The 6,000-nt window shown below is 48.5% G+C and overlaps 1 protein-coding gene across 1 annotated transcript in view; it reads left to right on the top strand.

The window, feature by feature from the left end:
• The first annotated feature begins 2,669 nt into the window (after positions 1-2,669).
• zfhx4 (zinc finger homeobox 4) overlaps positions 2,670-6,000 on the top strand; it is an 84,256-nt gene continuing 80,925 nt past the window's right edge. Inside the window, exon 1 of the mRNA XM_047329859.1 lies at positions 2,670-3,134. The gene's annotated coding sequence lies outside the window, so the exon portion shown is untranslated. The remainder of the gene's footprint in view (positions 3,135-6,000) is intronic.

Below are 6,000 nucleotides of genomic sequence, written 5' to 3'. Positions count from 1 at the left end.
ACCACCGCGCGGAGCCGGAGTCTACTGATAGAAATCTAGAATTAATTTATGGACGCACGCTGATATGGAAATGGGACCAAATATTAGTGCGCACGGGTCCATTGTCGGACGGCTCTCCGGATAAAAGAGCATGCAGGGAGAGAGAGGGTGGGGAGGGAGGGGGGGACCGGGGGGTGGGGGGTTTACAAAACGAAAGGAGGTTAAGATAAGACGGAGCCTATATCACTTCTGTAAATCCCCTTTGTGCTTTTCTCGTTTTTTTTCCGTCGGAAACAAATAATAAAAAAACAACAACAACTGACGTCTGAATCTTGGCTGGAAAAAAAAAAAGGCACCGACGCGCACGAATTTTTTTTTAATCACTAGAAAGTGTCAAATAAGTACAATCCTTTCAAAGAAACTGAGAGAGAACTCGTTTGTAATGAGAAGAAAAAAAAAAGAGTCCTCCGTTTGGTTGTGGGTGTTTTTTTACAGAAAAAAAACCAAACCAAAAGTCTCAAATGAGAAATAAAGTCCACTCCGTGCGGCAGCTCGACGCGGCGGACGGGGGCTCGTTCTCGTTTGGTTTAGTTATTATTTTTTTTTTTTTGTTTGCGCGTCCGCCGGCACCGCGGACAGAGCGGACAGAGCGGACAGAGCGGACTCTCCGAGCCGCCTGCGAGCGACGCGTCCCGGGGCGGACGGCGCCGCGCAGCCCCCCTGCAGGACGGGGAGGCGGCTGCAGCGGCGGCGGCAGGAGCCGTGGATCCGGGTGAAGAGTGACGCCTCCGTTCCTCACCTCGAGCCACCCCCCACCCCACCCCACCCACCCACCCCCCCTTTCTTTTTCTTTTTTTTTTTTTCTGTTGTTGTCAGAGACCTCTCTGGACCCAGAATAAACAGCCCAGGGTCGGGTCGGGTCGGGTCGGGTCGGGGCTCGGATCTCTGGGCTTCCTCCAAGGATCCTGCTGGTGCGGGCGCAGTCCAGTCGATGTGGCTGCGAAGTCGACCGAGCAGTCCACTTGCCAGCAGCAGCCTTGTAATCACATCCCAAGCCCCGGCTCATGCAGTTCAGTTCACCCCCAGCTTCGACTTTTTTTCTCTCTCTCTCTCTCTCTCTCTCTCTCTCTCCTTCCCATGAAGGCGAACGAGATCTCTTGATTTCCCCCCCGATTGAGACTGTGTAAAATCTTCCTCTTGTCCAAAAGCCACTATTTAAAAAAAACAAACTGTGTGTGTGTGGGGGGGGGGACACACACAGTAAACGGTTTGCATTGAGAGGATATATAGGGCCAGAAAGACCGATGCACTTTCCAAAGGGCACTAGATGTAAACGCCAGTGAATTGGGCTTTGAATAGAAGGGGGGGGGGGGGGGGGTTATGTGACCCTGTATTGGATTTTGCAGGCTGACTCCGTTGAACCCACACGGGGCCTCAGCGGTCCCGAAAGGGCACTGAGGACTTTCCAACATGTGGCGGATTACTGTGATGTTTTGTGGCTCTGATTTCTTTTTTCTTTTCTTTCCTCTTTTTTTTTTTTTTTTTTTTGAAGCTTGGATGTTTACATGGACCATATGTGCAACAGATCAGTTGCAATCTCCTCACCTGCATCACAACAAAACAGAAAAAGAAAGAACGTGGCCCGTTATTGGAGAATATGACAACAACATGGCCAAAACAGTCCAAACCCATTTATTCACGTGCTCTGTGCTTTTCTACATGAACGTTGTTATACACGTACAAAATATTCCACTGCACTATATGCGCAATATGCCCAAGACGCTTTTGTGCTTTTGATTCTTCCCCTCGTGTGTTTTTTTCTTTTTCTTTCTGTCTTTACGCACGTTATTGATATGTAAGTGTCATTGCAAAAAGTCCATTCCTTCATAAATTGTTCCACACATCATAGAAAGTCACAAACGTATTTTCATTTATATTTATGTATATATATACATATATATATATATAACATTTCTCGGAATCAGCAAAGATTGTTCTTTCTGCACATTGAAGGGGGGGGGGTACGATTCACCTGTAATGTCACGATCGATGGAATCAAATAGACAAGAAATAGAAGTTACAAAGTAGTCGTTTTAATATAGTTGATAAAATCAATTGGAGCCTTTTTATTCGGAGACACAGTTCGGGAGATATTCATCTGCGGAACTTGTTTTTGTGTTTTGTTTTTTTAGTGAGGGGGGGAGGGGGAGATGACTTCTTTGATGATTATTTTTTTATTCAGCAGTCCAAGCATACAGGAAGCAGCTCGTCCATTGTTCTACATGTGATTTGGCCCTCGGAGAAAGAAACCGTACAAAAGGATTTCTCTCTCTCCCTCTCTCTCTCCCTCTCCCTCCCTCTCTCCCTCTCTCTCTCTCTCTCTCTCTCTCTCTCTCTCTCTCTCTCCCTCTCTCCTGCCTGTGCGTGCACAGACCTATGCGGCCGCCAGGCCTCCGTGTGCGCGTCATTTGCAATGTGGGGACTGTTGATCAACTCACTAATTACACTTCTCTCCTCTCTCTCTCTCTCTCTCTCTCTCTCTCTCTCTCTCTCTCTCTCTCCCTCCCTCCCTCCCCGTCCCTCTTCTGCTCCCTCCCTCTCTCTCTCTCTCTCTCCCTCCCTCCCTCCCTCCCACTCGCTCTCTCTCTCTCTCTCTCTCTCTCTCTCTCGGTGTCTCTCTACCCATTCCCAGAGTGCATATCGGGAAATAGACACACAAAGACATGCGCACTCAACTTAATCAGCCATTTTTTTAAACAGGGCTAAAACGATAATAATTAGCAGAATAAAGACATATCGGATTTTCATTTCCTCTCCTCCGTTCGGCCCGACCCCCGTCCACAAGAGAAGCTGCGAGGCAGCGCGTCGACACGTCGCTTCTTCCCTCGCCGCCGCCGGAACCAAAACAAGGGATAGCTCCTGACCAAACCGCTTGACATTTGTGATTTTACCACCCCTCTTCCCAATATAAAGTTGGAGGATTATTGTAATTTGACCTTTTTTTTTTTTTTTCTTTTTCTTTTTTTCCCCTTTTCTTCTCCACGTTTTTTTCTCCGATCGTCCGACTGCGAAAGCCGCTGGATGTGACTGTTTTGTGGAGGAGCCCCACCGAGCAGAGGCAGCAGCGGAGGGCACGGCTGCGGAGGGGGAAGAAAGTAAGTTGGTTTTGGTTTGGGTTCCTTGGTTTTTTTTTCTCGTTTTTTTGTTTTGTGTGCGCCTCCTTTCCTTTAACTTTTATTGAGGAGTTTGGGGTGCGTGTGCGCGCGCGCGCGCGTGTTCGTTCGTTCGTTCGTGTGTGTGTGTGTGAGTGAGGAATTTCGGGGGTCGGTATCGATTCTCTATCTCGCCGGTGGACCTGTGACACCAGGGCTCCCTTCGATAACAGGTGCTGGGTCCGTCGGAGTCCACGACGCGCAGGCGGATATCGGGACCTTAGTGCGACTCCGGCGCCTCGGCTCCGGAGAAACCAGGGGCACTGACAGGATCGGAGGCGTCCTCCCTCCCTCCCTCTCTCCCTCCCTCTCTTACGCGTGTGTGTCCGCGGTGCTCCAGCGGGATATCGCGTCCAGAACCAGAACCTGCCTTTATTTGTATTTGTATTTGTGTGTGTGAAGTTTACGCGCTTGTCACCGGGGGCTGCGCGGTGGACACCGATCGCCCCGCGGAGCGAGACGCGACGAGGCGACTCGATCGTTCCTCTCTCCCCCTCTCTCTTTCTCTCTCTCTTTCTCTCTCTCTTTCTCTCTCTCTCTCTCCCCCTCTCTCTCTCTCTCTCGCTCCTCTGGGGCTTTGCGGTGCGGATGTGCGTGTTGCCTCTCTTCTTCCAGGCGCCCAGTCCTCTCGGACATGTCCGCTTTCGAGCTTGTTTCCCCAGTCGAGGGGACCGACTTGAAGCCCCCCCCCCAGCACACACACACACACTTCCCCTTCCCTCTCCCCACGTCCCGACTCCTCGTTTCGGCCCCCCAGCCCCTAAAACGTGTGATCGGAACAGATCATGTGCGCCGCAGCGCTCCAAAAGCCAGTTTCCCTCTCGGCACATGCGGTTTCACGCACCTTCGAGGCACTCGCGGCCAAAGTGACACGATCGGTCTCCGTCCCTGCCGACGCGACCCCCCCCCCCCCCCCCCCCTTTCCCTGTTCCCGTCTGGATACGTTTGATTTTGGTGAAAAAAAAAGGAACAGCTTTTATTAAAGGGGCCGTTGAGGGAGAGGAACCGGGCATTTGGCCGATCGCACGTCCACACATCTTCTACCTGCTGCGCTTCCCGAGTACAGTCTCCCTTCGCCGGGGCGTGGGTGTCTGGGTCGTCCGGAAGAGAGGCAGCGATCGCTGGGCTGCCGATCTCGCATGGCGAGTCCCCTTCCAGAGCCATGACAACTCCTGCCCCCCCCCCCCCCCCCCTCATTTCCCCCTCCAACCACCACCATGTTTTCGAAAGAGCAGAATCATGTATCCACAACTCACACGTTAATGATATTCATCGATATTAACAACCTTTTGAAATCCCTTCCGTCCATATAGTCAGTGAGTCGCATTCCCACCCTCGGTCCTCCCCTCATCCGCGTCGGCGCCGGGGTTATGATTTCCTTCTCTCTCTATGGATTTCTTAAATCCCAGAGGTGCTGGTTTGCAGCATCTTCTCTCTAAGTTGTTGTAGATTTCTGTTGTTTAGTGTCATTTAGAGACAGATATGGAGGGGTTCTCTCTCTCTCTCCCTCTCTTTCTCGCAAGTATTTTTACGCCCTGGTGGCAGTTTTTTTTTTTTTTTTTTTTTGAGGGTGGGCAGACAGACTTGGCTCGGATTGGGACGCGACAGTGACAGGGGGGACATCGATCGCACGGGAGGAAAAAAAAACAAAACACCAGGGCCAAGGGGGCCAGTCTGTCTCCGACTCGGGTAGGTTATGTTACGGTGTGGTGTGTGTGTGTGTGTGTGTGTGTGTGTGCGCCTAGAGGGACTGTATACGCTCGGTGCGCCAATACAGGAGAGACCCTTTTTTTTTTTTATAGGACTGTCTCCATTTCTACGCGGCTTTTCTGGCTCTTCATGTGGATTTCGGAGCCTATTTGTCACCGGGGGGGGAAGGAGCCACGTTAAACACTCTTTTCTCGAAAATGCAAATATACTTTTAAATTTGGTCCGGATTAATTAATGCGCACAGTTTATTTAGTGCAAGCCTATTTTTAAAAAATGAAAAATCCAAATTCGAGATTTTCTGTTGAATAGCGTAAAAGCAAATAAAGGAAGGCTATAACTGATTTAATAATGACAATGATAATTATTGCAGTCATAATAATAACAACCATAATTCATATATTATTTGTTACTATTATTGTTGTCACTGTTATTATATGTCAAAACGTATTTGGATATTTCTATTTCAAAAAGAAATTCTACACAAATTAAAGACATTCCTATTTTAGCACAATTTGAATGTAAAATTAAATCACATCAGTTTTACAGATCGATAGACTGTGGTCTGCTTTCTATAGTCAAAAGGATTTAATTGCATTTGCATGAAATCCTTCATTTCAGTACAAAAATATAGCTCAAGCCTAATAATTTTTTTAATCCCCCCCAAAAAAAGTGAAATAATGAGAGCAGATGATCCGGTCTATTTGCAGTGTATTTCATCAGTTAATGACGGTATTGTCTCACTCTGCAAATGAGGGAAACATTTTTTGAGGTTGATGTTTGCAGAAGCCCAGGCCCTCTTGTTTTTGTTTTTCTGTCCGCTGTGTCTTAGCAAAAATCAAAGGCTGTGTGTGTGTGTCTGTGTGTGTGTGTGTGTATCTCTGCATGTTAGTTAAGCAGCTTGTAACATTAATTTTCATCCGTAGCGGTGGCGGGGAGGAATAATAATACAAAAAAAAAAAAAAAGAAACATAGTGTGAGAGATGGGCAGATAGCCCTGGGAGGACAATAGCTGTTGGCTTGGAAATGCTTCTTGATTATTAAAAGCTAATGCATTTTCAGCATTGCAGCCTTCATTAAGGGTGCGGATGGAGGGGTGGGG

The sequence above is a fragment of the Scophthalmus maximus genome, chromosome 21 (assembly GCF_022379125.1).
Source record: "Scophthalmus maximus strain ysfricsl-2021 chromosome 21, ASM2237912v1, whole genome shotgun sequence".
Lineage (NCBI taxonomy): Eukaryota > Metazoa > Chordata > Actinopteri > Pleuronectiformes > Scophthalmidae > Scophthalmus > Scophthalmus maximus.
This window is presented reverse-complemented; position numbering and strand designations above follow the sequence as displayed.